The sequence below is a fragment of the Eutrigla gurnardus genome (genome assembly GCF_963514095.1).
Source record: "Eutrigla gurnardus genome assembly, chromosome: 9".
In the NCBI taxonomy this organism is placed as follows: Eukaryota; Metazoa; Chordata; class Actinopteri; order Perciformes; family Triglidae; genus Eutrigla; species Eutrigla gurnardus.
The window spans coordinates 14,392,261-14,411,177 of NC_139923.1; the positions used below are offsets into that span (position 1 = coordinate 14,392,261).

The following is an 18,917-nucleotide window of genomic DNA, read 5'->3' on the forward strand; positions in this document are numbered from 1 at the left end:
GAGCGTGTACTCACGCCTACGTGCATAATATGTGTGTCTGCCTGTCAGGCCGTGAGACGAACTGGCCCCAGTGACTTACCCCCCCCCGCCCCCTTCTCCAGCCCTCCTTCCCCCAGCCATAAACATGCCAGGCGAAGAGGGCTGGATTAGGCAGAGTTAGCTGATCCCAGTGCAGCCCCCGGCCCCATCTTTAGAGGTAAAAAACGGCCCCAATCATTGTAATGACAGGGCACGCAGCAGGGTTCGTCCAGACCACTCGGTTCAACCTTGCCAGCTGCTTCTCATCTCTCATACACAGTATACAGTCACATGTACTGTAGAGAAACACACACACACACACAGAGCTTGTACTAATAGGAAAACATCAAATATCGTCTGCCCATGTAAAGACTCAGGCTCCGTCTCCGTGGCTCCATGCTAATGGAAGCCGGTGAAACGTGCGTTGCCATGTGGCTGCTGGTGACCTGCAGGGCCCCGGTCTATTAGGAGAAGTCTTTGGTCCTGACACGTCTGCATGCCCGGCTCTGCTCTGGCCTGCCTGCAGGGCCCCTTTCAGCTTGGGCAGTGCCCCATCGAGCTGCATCTGTCGCCAGCTATATTTAGAGGGTGGGACAAATACCTTTCTCCCTGGATATGAACTTCAGCTGACGGACAGAGGGCCAGAGTGGGCAGACAGCGGATCTGTACAGTTTGTAACCTTGAAGAACTCGTTACCCCCGGGCTACAGCTGGCAGCAGTCAGACTCACGACAGTGGTTAGCAGTTACAGCTAAGAGCTAAGGCTGTAAATACAGCACAGTTAACCACAGTTAGCATTGAAAAGCTTGATTTGGCAGCATTTATTGCCGCCAGATCCTATAGTTCCAGGACTGCTGCCAACATGAAGGAGAATATATTGCGAATGCACTCTGATAAAGAGATTTAATACTTCTGTGGGTTTGAATCCCCTTCAAATAGTCCTACATTTCTGCCTATAAGCATTTGGTGTGTGTGTGTGTGTGTGTGTGTGTGTGTGTGTGTGTGTGTGTGTGTGTGTGGCAGTGCCAGCGAGGCAGCCAGTGTGTGATATGTGACCATGTTGCACGGCCATCTGCTCTATATAACCATAAACAAACGCAGACAGGCTAGCTTCGCAGTATCATTTCCAAGAGGTGTAGGCCGGGTAAATGTATTCATGCTTTTGTCTCTGGGTAGAGGCTGTAGAGAAATGCCCTAGAAACAGACCACGGTTATGCAATAGCGCTCATAATTAATTCCACAAACACAATATGGAGGCCACTCTGTCCCATATGCAAACACATGGCCGGATTAAGGACCCGGAAGCCAATGGGGTCAGAGTGCATTCTGGACTGTATGGACAGCCATTGACTGTATGTCCGTCTCAATGAGAGCTTGTCCCTGACGGGCTGAAATAGGCCAGGTCTTACTGCTGGAGGGTCTCTGCTATAATCCAAATCAGTTACATGCCAACACAGACAGATACAGGACATACGGCATCCAGCAGCCACTATATACACTTGTGTGCTGCATTTATAATATACAAAGATCTTCGACATCTCTAAAGGAGAACAACAAATGTTCGAAGAGGTTGGCACACTGGTCACCTTAGCTGTTAAGTTACAAAAAAAATCACACCCAAATCCTGTATGTGTCCCTAGTTAGGATGCTTCCATTACCAAAAAACGAAAAAAAAAAAAAAAAAAAAAACATTTAGACGTGATTCCATAAAGCATGAATGCGGTGTGGGAGTGGAATAACTGCGCAACAGATGAATATTGAGGTTGTTAAAATGAAATCTGCAGTAAATTATTACATTTTTATGGAGGTCAAATAATAACAAAAACCACTGCTGAAACGTCGGCCGTCTTTCCACTAATCTTCCCGCCGCCACTCAACAAGAGTGTAAGCTAAAACGCTGGATGGATTGATGTGACTTCGTCAGGTGAGTTGTGCATGAGAGCAGCGGCGGACACCAAACAAAACTCAATATCGTGTCTGTGGTCTTGGGGCCAGATGAGAGGCGGATTTTTAATAACATCTGCACATGCAATCAAACGCCTGGCACGTACAGGATTCCAGAGCCGCCGGCGGCGAGCTACCGAGGTTGCAGGGTGGGGTGCAGGGTTGCTAAGTGAGATACAGACACAGTCGGGGGTTGAGGCGAACAGTGCGCTGTGGTTAGGGTGGAAACAGGTACACAAGCAGAGGGGAAAGCTTTACCGTGGACTCCGGCTCTATGAGCAGGCAGGTTGTGTTACTATGGGGGGGGCCGGGCTGCTGTGGACTCAGGGGTTGGAGTGGACTGATGGAGGGTGGAAGGGGGTAATGCAGCTGTGCGCCCTGCCAGTGGAAAAGAACCGTTTATGGCGCCCACCCGAGGTCAGCTCTTTGAGAAAAAAAGCCGGGAAAGAGTCTGTTTGTTTGTATGCAGTCAGTCGGCAACAGCTAAAAAAAAAAACCTCTCTCTCTGTCAGAAAAAGACATATTGAATCTTCTATTGTCGGATAACCAACTCCTGCCACTCCTCTCTGTTTATTTTAATTTGCTCCTCAACCCAGAATCCGGTTGCACCCGCTATTTCTCTTCCGCTTTCCTCTCCTCCTGCTACCTGACTACTTTGGCAGCGGCACACAAAATGGCGGCGCGTATGATGAGAGCTGGGAGGCAGAGAGTGGAAGCCATTTTCTAACCGATCCAGGCCCCAGCTAACAGCAAGAGTCGAGACTTCCTATGGCTCGCGGACAATTAAGGTTACACCCCGAGTGTTTACTGTGCATGTGCAAGAAAGATTGGTTCTGCTATTGTTTTTTTGTACTGCACTAACAGGCCATTGGGAGCATTTAAAAAGGGGATATGCAGCTATTACCATTGAATCTAATGCAGGCTCGTGTTATAAAAAAAAAGGGGGGGAAAGCGATGTAGACAGAGCCGCTCATGCCACAAATATAACAAAAGAAACTTATGCAGCGTCTCATCACGGCCTCTATCTCATTAAATGAAATGCAAGAACAGTGCCGGCCCATTACAATACATCATTAAAAAAAGGGGCATATTCAATTTACAATAGATTATGGTACTTACCATGATCGCCAGTCTGTCTGTCCGGGATTTCATTTGTCGGGCCAAATTGTTTGTGCCTGTGGCTGAAGTCGAAGCCTGTCTCACTGCCTACAAAGAGGGAGAGAGAGGGAGGGAGGGAGAGACAGATAGATGAGGGACAGTTTGTGGTGATAGGAAGGGAGAGGAAGAGGAAACAATGGAGAGAAGCAGAAAGGGAGAGTGATCAGTTGGAGAGGCAGCAGCAGCAGCAGAGGGCTCCTCTCTGTAGCCTGTTTACTAATAAGCTCGCCCCACGGTCTTGCCTGGCCAAGGAAACTCATTAGTGGAACATGTAACACGCCGCACCCTCTCTGCCGGCCTGAACGCCGGCCAACTCTCGCTGCCGCATGCTCACCCAACACCAACACACAAGCTCCGCCGTGGCCTCGGCCTTGCCCAGTAGCACCCACTCGCTGCATACGTGCACAAACTTTGGCACGCGGTCTCCCTGAAAGCCTACGGTCTCAATGTGCGTGGGCGAAGTGGCGGCGCATACTCGTGTACTTGTGAGCATAACAAGTGATTTTTTTCTTTCTGCACACGCGGTGCAGTATGTTCCCGTTCACACACGCGAGGCTGCGCGGCGTTAATGTACGCGCCGGCTCTCGATACGCGCCGCCGCGTTATCCCGCGCCTACGGTTTGCCAGGGCCATCGGGCGGAGGTGAAACGGGACAAAAGGGAAAATGGAGGCATTTAGTCATCATTAGTCAAAGTCTCAGATTGCGGAAAAATAAAGAGGGCGATAGAGCTAAAGAGACGGGAGGCTTGTCCTCTAGCAGACCAAGGAGGACACCGCCAATTACAGGGCCTCCACTCAGTGTGGCGGCGGCTGCTGAAGGGTGATAATTCTGTACAAGGACTCTAATTGCAGCGCGGGACGCGGCCTTGCCGGGGAAGGGTCCTTTATACATTGTTTCGAATGTTTCGTAATTACAGCGTAGTGCCTTGGACCACCGCCAGCATATGTTTATGGGCTCGTGAGTAACCCAACTCAGCCGAGCTCATGGAGGGAGATTCATGCCCGAGCCGTGCACTCGCTGCACTCTGTGTGTGCTGTTTGTGTGTGTATGCATGGCGATGACTCATGGAGCATGGGCGGGTGTGAGCAGGGACAGTATATCAGTATGGATGGCTCCAACAAAATGTTGTGTTACAGTGTGAAACTGATCTCTATGACAAAATGTTTTCTTGTGATACTTAAAGCTCACATTTTGAAGTCTTCCTTTAAATAAGGAGACTTGTGCCGTCTTTTGTTTTCTAACTCTGGAAGATTTTTGGTCACCACCGTCACATAGCAGTGTAAACAAGGAAACCTGAACATATAAACATTACCGGAGTGCTGAATTACATCGTACACATCAGTACGAGGCTCACAGAAACGAAGGTCAACTCATTACACAACAATATAGGTAATTACATAGTATTTTCCAAATTATTTTTCAATCCGCTGCATTTCTTTCTATCACTATATGCAACGGGCATAATTCATATAAGAAAGTGATAAAGTGGAGGTGAAGGGAGGGAAGGGAATTTACAGTATTTTGATAGTCTGCGAGTTGCAGGCAAGGCCTTTCAACACTTCCAACTCTACCTCCAAGTGGAACGGCTTTGCTGAATCTGCAGTTTTTTCTCTGACTAAATTGCCTTGGCGACAGCAGAGGCCAAAAATTGGGAGAAATATATGAGCGTTGGAAAAAGAAATGTTGAGTGGGCGCAGCTCAGCGTTATCTGGAATATCGCTTTGCCTGGCAGGTACATAAAACAAAGTATCACAATGAGCGCAGAGAGACGCTCACACGTGATGCTGTGGACCTAAAACACGTAGTGTATACAATGAGTGTCAGGGGCAGCAAAGACATTGGGTTTTATTTGAACGTTTTTAAATATTAATCAGGGGGGGATTAACTGCTCTGCCTGTCAAATCGCTGAAAAATAGCCTTGAATGAAGTACGCTTAGCAATCAACAGCAGGAATCTGGCACGTAAGAAAATTATTCTTTGATAAATAAACAGGAAAAAAAAAAACACCTTGACCTCAGCCAATGGGCCAGGATGTAAAGGTGAAAGTTGCACAGGTCTCATTGCAGAACGTCTGGAGGGAAAGAGGGGGAGTTACAGGGGAGGAAAATCTACATCATCTGTCACCCCCCCCCCCCCCCCCCCCCCTCCAAAAAAGAAAAAACCTCTCCACCAGTCCAATATGTCATTATGACTGTGCTCACCATCTCTGTAGAGTCGCTGTGGTTTTGTGGATAAATTACATGTGACACTCCCAGCTGACATCCTGATTAACACAGGGAGAATAAAATGGCCCCCAATCCTCGGTAGTCAGCGGGGTAATGGACTAATGGCTTCCATGTATGGCGAGAGGAGCGAGGAAAAGCAGGTTTGGAGACGGTGTGTGTGTATGTGCAGAGAGTGTGTATGTGCAGAGTGTGTGTATGTGCAGAGTGTGTGTATGTGCAGAGAGTGTGACGTGCGCGAGTGCATCAGCATACTTGTCTGTAATTACGTTGTTTATTGAGCCTTGAACTTTGGGCTTTTGTGCAATCATTTTTGCACACACACACACAACACCAACCCCAAAAATGCCTGTGTGTGTGTGTGTGTGTGTGTGTGTTCGTGTGTGTGTGTGTGTGTGTGTGTGTGTGTGTGTGTCGGGGTATTTGTCCAGCCTCTCTCCTCTCTTTTCAGGTCTGGCCTACTTTTCTACTGTACTGCTCATTCTGTATGAGTGTGTCACAGCCTGTAGTGGCCACTGTAGATCCACTCATTTGCTCTCCCACATTCACACTTTAGGAGGGCAACAGAGCACCCGGCCAGCTCCAAAACCACAGAGACCCGATCTCCGACTACACTGCCGTTCACCTGGAGGAGATTTCAGCAGCTTTTTTCCCCACTGATGGACAACTGCTAAATGAAAGCTTGTAGCAGATGTTACTATGATTGGCAGAACCACTGTAACATTTAAGCAATTGTCTTTTCTTTTTTTTTTGTAGGATGGACCGTGACCTTCTGTAGTGCTCGGCTACCAGAGTGGGAAATTTAAATCCAGCTCCGTTCCCACAAGCAGTGACCTGCTTGTACTAACCCTGCAGCATGGCGTTAGCTACTTTGCACCACTGCACCAGTAAGAATACTGGACCTAAAGCTAAGGTGGAACTGCAAAGTCGTCATATTGATACCCTTATATAGACATATTTTCAACAGGCATAATATGTCAGATTTTATTTTCCACATTCTTCGTATTATGAATAAGTAAATACAGTCGATATGTATTTACTTCAACTGGGAAAATAAAATATCAAATGTACATATACAAATCTACTATCATATAGTGAACAATTAATACATTGTATCATTTTTGAATAAATATATAGAAAATAAAATGACTTGAATTGGTGAAGACCTTGAAATCCTCTTACAGAGCTCCAAACATCTATTTAGAGTCCAGGCAGCCCAGGCAGTACAGTATGTCAATCAACATCCCTAACCCTGACATCTCCTCCAGGGAGCTCACACATACAATAGGACCTCCATTATGCTGGGTTCCTCAGGTTTTATTGTACTAAAAAACAGCATACCAAAACCGTTTTAGCAGGAGAAGTAAAAGGGGCTTCATTATTATGGGAGAAAAAATACATTTACTGTGAGTGCTCACACTCACTTGGCCCCAATTCACCACTCCAATCTGGGTTTCATATTAGCCAGGAGGAAATTGGATGGAATTCACAACATCACAGCAAGCTCATAAATGAAACAAAATCACATAATCTTAAATACCAATTTATCCACTTAACAAATGAAGCAGTGTATTGGTGGCTTATTGCTGTGTTGTACGGGTGAGTGACTCATTTTCACTGTGTGTTGCACTCGTAACAACACACTGAGCACTGGCACATGATCTAAACCGCACAGTCGACACTTCAAAAGAATTTAGCAGAAATACTGGAGTCATACAGGAGCATTAACATGACCATCACATTCTCCAACAGGAAAAATCTTATTCAAAAAGTTTTCTAAGGAGCAAAAACATCGGTCATTTCTGTTTAGATTACACAACTACATCATAATATAACACCACTGAATTGTATTGTTCTCATCTGTTCATTCCATGCGTTAATGTTGTCAGAAATAAAATTTTTAATGTCATATGTTCTTAATGTGGCAATGCCTCGGGCTGGCAGTTTTGTGACTGTTTTTTTTTTAATCTACATCGATAGACACACACACACACACACACACACACACACACACACACACACACTTATAAAATTATTGAAAATAACAAATAATGCATTGTTTTGGAGAAATTATGATCATATCAAATTAAAAAACTCAACGGATGCCTTGACATACTTTTTTTTTACTCTAGTGTAAGGGCTTAACTAGTGACAGGAAGTGTAAGGGAAAAACTAAATTTAATTTAATTAAATTTAAATAAATCAATAAATCAAAAAAGTGATGCTCTTCAGAAGTCACAACAATTCTGAGACACTTGATACATTTGTGGTTTTGAGACAAAAATAGCAATATTGCAATAATCGCAATTGCAATTTTATTAAAAAAAAACCTAAAAATACAAAAGCGATTTACAATAAGTAGCAAGAAAATGAGTACACCCCCCCCACACACACACACACCCTGAGCAAAATCTGCTGATGCTGTGTATTCGTGAACCATTAATAATTTTTTTTATTGTAAAAGGAATGCTGTAAAAGCAGTAATTATATCATATAATAAATAAATATTTTGTTTTATGCTCTCTGGTATATTTTCTTCTATATAGACATATGCTTATTTAAATAATGTATTTTTCTCTGCAAGTATTCCCTCTTCTGAACTTGATGACAAAACTTTTTAAATGTGTATAGAGTTTATTCTTAAAATAGGGGCGGTGGGGGTGGGGGGTGGGGTACGCCATTTTGGAACATTTTATCTTTTTCTCTGGAAATATGACAAAATATTTTAATGTGAAACTGAAATATGTCTAAATCAAAAGCAAATTTAACAAAACACATTAAAGATAAACCATGAATTAAAAATTAAGTTATTTTTTTAAAGGCTTGAATTACGTATTAAGTATTATTTATTACACTTCTACATAATGTATCATTCATTTCCAGAGGGCTCGTTTTTAGCATTTTTCGGTTCATACCTATAAGCATTAAAAAGATATGAGGTGCGGAATTTCTCGCATATTTTCAAAAAACATACAATACTAAGCAGTAACTATTATTTTTCATGAGGCAAATATTGAATACAATTTATTTTTTAAAGAAAATCCAGGATTTCAGTCATTTCAGTTCAAGGCCACGGTCAAGTTCAAGTTTGCGAACCTCTCGTTTTAGCAATGGCCTGCAGTTTCCCTCAGCTCTGCTTCTGCAGTATATCTGTGAAACATTGTTACTTGTATTGATACTGGTATAAAAAAAAAACTCTAAAAAATAAAGAGTTTGAAAATATTTGAAATGTCAGCTGAAAAAAATCTACCAAAAATGGCACATTTGACTGTTGTACAGATTTAACAGAATTAACAAGTTGAACTAATAATATCACACCAAAAGGGCAAAAATCTGACGACATACACATAAGTTCACTATTTTTAGAAAGTATTTATATCTGACCATCGGCACAAAGAAACATTCTTAAATCATGCGTGCCAATGTCGGTGTGATTGTGTTCTTGTATTTGCATTCGTGTGTGTCCCATTATTGGCTTTGCTGCATTTGATGTGTTGCTGCAGTCAAGCTGAGTTTGCGCAGAATGCCTCGTTGTGGTCGGTACCAGGCTGTTGGATTGGCCAGGTATACTTTTAAAGAAAGCGAAAATAGTACAAACCCTCACCACCCTGCCATCTGCCTCCCAACATGCAACCTTCTCCTGGACTCCTGCCATCCATTGCCAAAAAGGCCTTAGGGGTGGAGTAGTGCGATCCTCTCCCAGCCAAAACCATGTGTCCAGTGCTAGTTAAGCAGAGCTTATAGCCATATGAATGAACATAATCACCAATGTATGGGAGAGCTGAATTTATATCAAACTTAATAAGCAGATGGACATCTGAGCATATATACATTACAAAACCACAGCAAAGAAAAATCAAGACTTCCATAAATGAACTGCTAATATGTCAGGTCAAAAGAAATATATCCAAAAACAGTGATTACTATAATTCTGGCTCCCTTTACAGGTAATACCACAAATTAAATGTTATAAATAGGCCGAGGATTGTAAATTGCCATTTAAATGTCTCATTGACTAATGAATTTTCCATTCATTTGATGAAGTTAACTACTAAGTATCTGAAAGAAGCCAAAGGAGCCAAGGTCGATTAACAATTTGTCCAAAGTAACTTCATCAAAGTCAAGTTCATAATTTCATAATCACTTTGTGGAATTGTTTTATGACTGCATATACAAGTTTATTGCTCATTCAGGTCTGTCCTTTCTTCAAGTGAAAACAGGGGAATGTTTTCCTATGAACCAACAGAATTAAAAAGAGATTTTTGAGAGGAATCTGTGTGTTCACTTGCCTTAAAATGTTGCTGTGCAAAGCACAAATCCTGTGTTCGAAAAATAAAGCATACCCACGAACGAAATAATGAAACTATGCGGTTAACATTAAAATTCGGCGTATACAGGCAAGTACCCAGCAAATGGAAAAGGGAGGAATTATTTCCCATTTATTCTTACTTCTCAGACAAAATCCAAGCTTGGCAAATACTACCCGCAAAACTTCAAATTCCAAAATATGCAAAGTATCCTCATTGAAATTTAGCAGAGTCAAGTATTTGAGAGCATTATATCGATCAAAATGATCAGTACACCATGTACTTCTCTTCAAACACTACATACTAAGCCCGGACCACATCACTCATAGGAAATACCTCCAACACCGTGGCCTTCCGCTCATCCACTGATTATGATGTAGGACTAACCTGCAGCAATCAAAGTGCTATTAATTACTTTTTTTTTTCTTTTTTTTTTGCATTACTAAATTACGACTATGTTTTGTGGAGGGCTGGGACAACTTATAGGAAATCATTCTCAAAGTTATAGGAATGTGTGCACATGTAGGGTTTTACATTCATAAACATGCGCACTCAATAAAAAGAAACTTTGTCTACAAATGTTTATTTGTACAGAGTGCCTGCTTTTTGAAAGCCTAAGACGAGTCAACACATGGACGAACTTCCATCGGAACCGCGCTATCATTAAAACAGATATTACTCACCGGTTTGCAAAGCAGAGATGGTAAACGTCCGGTCGGGACGCGAGATTCCGCAGCTTTTCCCGCTTTGATCCACATCTCTGTCAAGAAGAGGAGAAAAGCCATAAGTTCCGTGGTTCTTGCTAGACCCAGTGATTTCCCTTAAGGCTGCCCCCCCCCCCCCTCCTTCGCAGTCGTGCCTCAGCACCAGCTCCAGCCGGAGCCCCAGCCTCAAAACTCCGCTCCAGCCTCACTCCCCCTCTCCCATCCGCAGACTGAGCCCCGAGCTGCACGGCTCGCCTGCCACTGGCTGGGTGCAGGCCTGGCGAGGCCTAAAACAATAGGAGGCCATGAGGCTGTCTGCAAGGCTCAGCTAAGTCTGCCTGCTGGTTAACAAGCCTTTGAATGAGGAATGTTAGCAAACAGACAAACAGCATGTCTCATGCATGCAAATACCACAACCCGTCCAGTCACAGCCTTGGCTGGACACATGAATAATTCAGCAGTCTATATGCTGCTCTCCCACGTTACTCCCTCCCTCTCCCCGAATGAAATGCCTTCACTAAGTGTGGCAAAGTATTCAAACCTCTGCTTCGCCAGCAGCCCTGGTCGCAGAAAAAAAACAATCAGTTTTAAGACTTCACACAAAACATGCAATAATAGCGCAAAGTGACACGTCCAACATTTCCCTGCAACAATTTCAAATTTTGCAATTACTACATTTTCTTTTCCTCTTATTGCCTTTTAATGTCTTTTGTTTGCAGTTGGCACCTGTCCCAGAAAGTGCTCCGGCTCAGCACACCACTCATTCTCCCGTTAGGAGAGCGAGTCAGTGTGAAAGAGAGAGAACAAGGGGGAGCGAGAGACGGACAGAAAAACGGAGAGGACACGGGAAGGAAACAGAAGGAGACAACAGAGCAAAGACGAAGGAGGCACATCGAGCCAGTCGCCGAAGAAGAGACACGTCTTTGAAACGCAGACGTGCACCACGCTCAGACGCTGGTCACATTCTCTGCTTGTCATCCGCAGTGGTCAACCCTGACCACGAGCCCACCGCAAACAGGTCACCCCGTCAGAAATGGCGCCCCGACACTCCAGGTAGAACGAGGCCCATCGCGTGGCGAGAACACCCACCTTGGTGAATTTCCAATCCGAAAAGAGAGAAACTAAATAAATCATGCTAGAAACCCATCAGCAGAGGTGGAAAAAATAGGAAGATGTGGTGCATTTTTAGAGAACGAAACACAAACGAACAGAAGGAACAGCGCCCCAAATCCAAAGTGATGCAAAAATCAATGCGCCAAAAGTGATAAAAGGCCCCTAAAAAGCAACTTGTTGCCAGGTTTTTGCAGAGCTGCTGTGCAGCTAGTTGGAGGCAGAGGGTTAAAATCCAGCTAGTAGTGAGTGAAAAAAAGAGAGCTCCGTCTATGGAAGGGCGGGCTGTGGGGAGGCCCTGACTGTAGAAATAGCAGCAGACTTTTTTTTCCTCTTTTTTTTTCTCTCCTCCCCTCGCAGAGCTTAAGTCTCCCCCTCGCGTGTGGCTGGAACCGAAAGAGGGGAGCAAGCGAAACAGAGAGAGAAAAAGAAGAGAGAGAGGGAGGGAGAGAGAGAGAGAGAGAGAGAGAGAGAGAGAGAGAGAGAGAGAGAGAGAGAGAGAGAGAGGAGGAGACAGCGAGCGCACAGTGAAGGGGAGAAAATGCTCCGCTGATGATGAAATAGGAGGTGCGGCGGAGCGCGCGAACCAGTCACTTTTTCATCACATGTCCAACACGGCAAGGAACTGTATTTGCACCGGAGACGGGGGGAGAGAGGGGGGGTGGGTGGGTGGGTGGGTTCGAGGTAGTGAGCATAAGATGGGTGGGAGACAGAGACACAGAAGGAAAGAGAGCGAGGGGAAGAGTGGGAGGGTGGAAAGCGCTGAATGTGGGAGGGGTGGAGGAGGAAGAATGACACAGAAATCCACTCCTCCAGCAGTGCGCAGTCGCAGTCGGCGCCATACTGGGATACACTATACAGTACCTCATATCAACTGGTGAAAAGAAAAAGCAAAGAAAAAGAGAATACACAGGCATTCAAAGGGGACTTCCCCCGCTGAAGGATCCTTGAAATATGCTTTTGAGAGCCGGGTTAAATTATTAACCTTATCTCTTACTGTAGTGGGGCTCTCGTCTTGGGAGCTCTCTCTCTCGTAGTGCATTAACTCTTTAGCATGCCACAATGACTAGCGTGAATGCACAGAATAGACCAGATGCACAGACACACACACTCGCACACACACACATACAGGGAAGATAAGCTTCCACAGTGTTTATTTCAGTAACATGTGGCAAAGAACGCGGGGCTAGGACCCTCCGCCTTGCCCCGGCTCTGTCACAAAGCGAGGTTGAACGCTGCAGCTGAACCCTCGCAGCTATTTTGGCACAAAGTCAAAAGGCTGATAAGCATTTTTGGGTGAGACTTTGCTGCTTTTTCCTCGAGGAAAAACAGCTGCCACTCGCCCGGTAAAAATGCATTCAACAGTTCAGAGAATATTTCGAGAAATCCCCCCCCCCCCCCTCAGACATGAGGATTCGTCTTGTTTCAAACAGAGGAGGGGTAAAACAGAAAACAATTTGTCCTAACCGAACCCATGCACTGATCTACATGAAGAGTCAGCACGTCAGAGAGTTACCCACAGGGAGAGACCTAGACAGCATGGCCGCTTCCACCATCTTAGATTGTATTGATTATTCCTTGCTGTAACGTCCGTCTCTCTCTCTCACACACACACACACACACACACACGCTCTTTCTCTCCCCTTCTGTCCCTCCCTCCCTCCCTCTTTTCTGTCTCTGTTCTGCCACCTTCCCTACGATCAGCATTTGGCTTTTTCCATTTGTGGCAGATTACTGTAACGCTATTGTACAACAACTTCCTGCCTCTTTTGGCTCCGGTTCTGAAAACTGCAAAAGCAGAGCTCGTGGCTCCAACTTTTCTTTTCTTTTTTTTTTCCCTCCCCTCGGCCTTGAACTACAGGAGCTCTATAAGGGAAGAAAAGAAGGAAGGAGATATGTAATGTGTGTCTGTTACTGAGGAACTATTTTGTTTGAATTTCTGCTTTATAATCTGCCTGAGATTTAAAGAGGGGACTACATGCCTAGCAGAGACAATGAGAGAGGAAAAAAAAAAGGTGGGGGTTAAACTTTTCTTACTTTTTTTAACTCTGTGAAAACTTTCTGTTGGTTTTGGGGGCTTAAGTTCACACAGATTTGGTCTAACATGGCTGCTACAGCTTTCAGTCTGCAGAGTTTGTGAGGGGGCTGCTTTCATAGCACGGCCACCACCCCGCTCCTCGCCGGCTCTCTTCCTCACAACAGCAGCACAGAAACTGGATTCCCCACAAAAAAACTATTCTCCCCTCTCCGCACTTCTTCTCTGCTCCACGGATCTCAATAAAAACACAGGTGGCTAAACACAGACGGCGTGCCGACAGGAAAAAGGCTCGCATTATTGACACTAACTCGGTGCAGGAAAGGCTGGACCCTCACTTGATTTATTCGCCGTTCCCTCTCCCCTAAATGAGATACGCGCTTCGGTTCAGGCATCCACATTGGCATGAGCTATACAATCCTATTAGAAGGGGCTGCAGCTGTACGTCACATCTCGCCATGCATTCTAACCAATTGAGAAAAGCCATGACTTCTTTATGGCTTGGATGTATGAAGATGTAATGCGTATATGCGCAGAGTCTGTATTTGGGGAATAATGTGCAGCATAAAACAGAATGTGTTAGAGGTAGAAGTGTTAAACGTGGCTGCTTAAGAGAGGCACACTTTGTGCATTTGTCTCGAGTGTGCGATAAACTGCACTTTGCATGGCATGAAGTTCATTTGAGGATACAGTTTTGGTTTTGGGTCACCTGCCAGCTCTCACCACAGTGCTCCTCCACGTTGCTCCTCTGTTGCCTTTTGAAATTATTGATCGTCTTTCCAGTAATAATTTACAATATTTTAGCAACTTAGATGCTTTGTAGACACGTTTCCAATTAAATGCATTATTAAAAGACGCAAACCTTTACGCTTTTACTACTAGTAAAAACAAATGTTCAGATTAAATGATCAAATGAATTATTTTTAGAATCTTAACAATGAGACATTTAGAACTTCTCTTTCATTTACATGTTAGTTTGTTAGGAGAGAAAAAGCAACAGCTTTTCATCTGCGGTACATGACTGCAACATCTGTGTGATACATCGGTAGATCAGCAAAATTGATAATCCAATGTGAAACAAAATGGCAGATGGCGCCATGTTACGTACTCTGCCCCGAAATAATTTGGATAGTTTTCAGAAACAACAACAAAAAATCCTTGCACATATATATATATGTGTGTGTGTGTGTGTGTGTGTGTGTGTGTGTGTGTAAGAAGCATCAGAAGACTATTCAAATGTGTTCTATTAAATTTTCAATGTTTTGTATCTCATAAAAAGATCTGAAAAAAACATTCACAATATTAACACAGTGGAATAAAACATTTTAAAAAATGGTTCAAGGACAAAAAATTAAAAAGCAATATAAATGTTGCGCATGTATGCTTCTGTGAAAATAAAAATGACATTTAATATCACAAAATGAGCATGTGGGTGTTAGGACCTTGAATGTACCTTCAGTCTCTGCTTAAGCTCTCAGCCTTAAACAGTACAGTAGAGTGTGTTGGTCTGCTGCCGTCAGGAAAACACACTAAACACGCACACAAGCGTCACTCACGGGAAAACACTCTCCAACAGAGAGTTCAGATGAGGGCGCAGGACAAGGTCACGTCATTAAGACAATGTGTTTCTATAGCTTTCCTTCTACGGCCGCTGGGAGCAGTGGGAGAGCTGGAGGAACATGAAATCGCAGTGGGCAGGCCATCTAAGACAAACAATATTTGCACTTAGTCATTTGCAAACATCAAGGCGGAATTATGAGGGCAGGAGGGTGAGAGAGGAGTGATTCTCTGCTTGGTCAGCAACCGCTACTACATCCACGTACGAGACGTGATATGTGGCACATGAAAAGACATATGTATTCTAATGGACTCATTCAAGGGGATAAAAAGTGAACCACAAAAGTCTCCCTAGTAACCCTAACCCTACATTACTAGGGAAGACTTAATACTCTCCAGGAGCAGGAGCAGAGTCTATGAGGTGGTCTTGCTTAAGCCGCGCACGTGTCTAAACAACTTCTCTATTACACCCGAGACCTTTGAGGGCACTCTCTGTCGAGCGGGGAACAAAGGCCATGACCCCGGGGTCAAAAGCGTTACACGGGAGGCCAAGCGGGCCCATTGAATGCAGCACTGCTGTTTGCTTTAAGAAGGTAAAGATTACTAACACATTAACTAATGCCGATTAGGGGGTTATCCCTCATGGGACCGAGGTCCCAGGGCAGCACATCACGTCTTATTAACACAACCCGAACTTTGACCCCGCTAGTCACCTCAGGCGGCGGACTGTGACCACCACTTTCTGCTGCCTGCACACACACACACACACACACACACACACACACACACACACACACACACACACACACACACACACACACACACACACACACATGAAACGAAGAGTATCGCAGCAAGGTGCAGCACAGCTTGAAAAAATAAATGTCTGGACAAGTATGAATAAATGATACAATATTATCACTGCGCAGCCCTCCTTTTCGTGAGACGTCTGACTTGCATTAGTAGCATCTGTGTATCTGAAACCAATCGGAATAATCGTTCCAATAAGTAGGAATTCCTAATTAATCCTAATCGGATACATTTCTTTTTTTAAAAGCCTGAATTTGAAGCACGTGCTCTGCTGTAATGAAAGAAAATGCGAGCATGCGCGATCGAGTTCCCGATCACAAAATGGAGGACACGACACATGCGCACTATTGATCTTCGAGATCGTATGATGAAAAGCGAGAAAAGGGACGATTTCTTCACAAACCCACTCTGCCGTGTTATTCAGACATTATTTTTACATCAGCAGGGAGGTGGGAGGGAGTAAAACGGGTGCTGAGCTTATTTAACCCTGCCTGTCTAGGAAGAGCAAGCCTAATACTATCTAATGAGACAAAATTAAATCTCACCATCTCCGAAAATTACTACTCGTGATCATATTGTTTTGCGATTGTCTCTCCTAATATAGATTCGTATTGGAATATTAGTTAAATGGAATCAGAACAATATCAGAAGTGAGGGATTTCCTGGAGGTCAAGCCCATGTGTGTGCAGGGAATGTAAAACAATATTTTTAAAATACACAATATAATATTTTGAAAACAAAACATCCACGTATTACATGTTTTTATTATTTAATTCGTCTGATGAATATATAAACTAATTTTGAATTTGCTATTGGGGTTAAAAAGCCGATGAAGACAACAGACTGCTGTCTGTTAGATTTCGCTGTGAGTGGTGCCATTAGAAAATAACCGCATTAGATTCAATGCTAAATGATTTAATTTATTATATTTAATTTATTCGAAGTACATAATGAGGAAAGAAATGTGAGTTTATTTAATATGCGAAAAATTGATTTATTTATTTTTTATTTTTAGATTTATTGTAAGGGGGAATTATTCTATAAAAATATATACAAAAAAAGTATACTGATGTTGTTTTGGCAAATATTCAATAATGTACGACGTGTGGGTTTAATGTACATAACCCTCTTATTTCTTACCATCTTCTTGAATTGAATTTCTGCAACAACTAAAAAGTGATTAACTGGAGCACATGTAGAACATATGATCTCCCCAAATAACTGGTTCGAATAAAACACTATTTTTCTGTTCCCTGGGCAGATACACTTTGGAAATGTATAAGAATTCTGGGAATTTGAGCTTCACAAAAGGGTGTTTGTATTGACTTTCTAAAACTTGCTGTTATAACAATACTAGGAAAACAGATTTGTATACTGTGGGAAATAACGTTTGCATCTGTAAGTTAACCATTAGCATTTTTATTTGGATACAAATTAATTGTTTGTTATAATTTCTAATAGTTTGTTGTATGACACTAATAACCAAAGGCAACCACCCAAAATAAATACATTTGATGATTTTATGGCACATTTTAAAACTTGGCATATTAAAAAATAACACATGCTTGTTTGTACATGTATGAATTTGTTGCAACTCTGCCTGAAATATGTTACAATGTACCCTGCTGTATTCTTCTAATCTTAAAGCGCAAAGCCGAGCATCGATTAAAATGTTTTTATTTGCATCAGTTAGCTTTTAATCTGCTGCTTTCTTTCGGTAATAAATCAAACCCATAAAATCAGAAGAAACATGATACGAGCCGCCATTTACATATTTTTTAAAGACATTTTGTAAAGCAACTATTTGTCGGAAGGTCATGTCCACTGCAGCATCGTAACAAGTAACAGAATAAGCAGACGTTAACTCACCTTGCTGTTTCTCACAGGAAAGAAGAAGAGGAGGACGAGACACACAGAGAGAAAAAGAGCAGAGGAGAGTTTCTCCTGGGAAGAAGCTGGAAATTATGGACCTATTCGATATCAGACCTCAGAGTGGATAACCTATCCAAAGAGGGACGCGCCCTAACTGTAACTAACAACTACTTCTGGCAGCCCTTCAACAGTCAAGCGTATTGTCCTGGATCAGGGCAGCTTTTCCATGGCAGCATCGAACTAGGGCAGTCAGAAAATCCACATCAAACTACAGTATCATTACCGTTATTAAAAGGTTGATAATGATGCATTAAACGTAGATGAATGTGCTTTTAATGAGATATTAAGCTGTAAACTACCTTCATAAAGATTGTGCTCATCAAACTGTGTTGCAGTGATGCAGACTATTATTTACGACAGTGCAGATCTGTTTTATTATTATTACACATGCTATTATTATGTAGGCCTGTTAGATCAAAGTTTACACTTGTTACAATTTTACAAAACCAGACCCCTGATACAACATGGTGGACTGATCTTACTGTCGAAGTCTGAAGATCAACATTTTGAAACTTTATGATATAACAAAAGTAAGCACATAAGTGTTTCACATTAACACGTGTGATGAGATTAATTATCATAAAGAATCATTTGATATTCAAATATACTTTTTCTTCCCACAAGTTCCTTCATACTAATCCAACTTATTTAAGCAGTTACTATAGTAATTCAAATTGATAAATATATTTAGAAATTTTAATACCCATGTTATAAAAGTCATCGTGACAAGCTAATGCATAATGTCAGCAGCATAAATAAAAGGGTATTAAGTGATGCGCTGTAAAAGCACTGATCTAAGGCACTACATTAGGTGGGAATACATTTTCAGAAGTCAATGACGCACATTATTAAAAAAAAAAAAAAAATCTCCTTTACTGTCCACTTGTCTAGCCTGTGCCGGGCTTCTAGTAGTTTCACTTTTCACCCCGGGGCAGCTAACAGCTCACTTTAAACAGCCCTGGCCATTTTGTGTTAGCCTCAACACCAAGCCAGCAGTGCACAGGCCTGGCATTTAGGGGCCACGTCACAACACGGTGTCTGCGCTGCAGGGCTGCAAGGACTCCAAGAGCCAAGGTATACGCTCTCAGCCGTTCCCTGCCTCAACAAACACAGTCCACGC

The 18,917-nt window shown here is 43.1% G+C and overlaps 2 long non-coding RNA genes across 2 annotated transcripts in view; one reads left to right on the forward strand and one right to left on the reverse strand.

Moving 5' to 3' along the window:
* The window catches only part of LOC311017933, a 38,457-nt gene that overhangs the window by 4,874 nt on the left and 14,666 nt on the right, over positions 1–18,917 (reverse strand). The window contains exons 2-3 of the long non-coding RNA XR_014597662.1: positions 10,333–10,409; positions 3,081–3,167 (exon numbers count right to left, since the gene is read on the reverse strand). This is a non-coding gene — a long non-coding RNA (uncharacterized lncRNA). The remainder of the gene's footprint in view (positions 1–3,080; positions 3,168–10,332; positions 10,410–18,917) is intronic.
* LOC311017934 lies at positions 13,141–18,121 on the forward strand. Its single transcript, XR_014597663.1, has 2 exons — positions 13,141–13,478; positions 17,752–18,121. It is a non-coding gene; the product is annotated as an uncharacterized lncRNA (long non-coding RNA).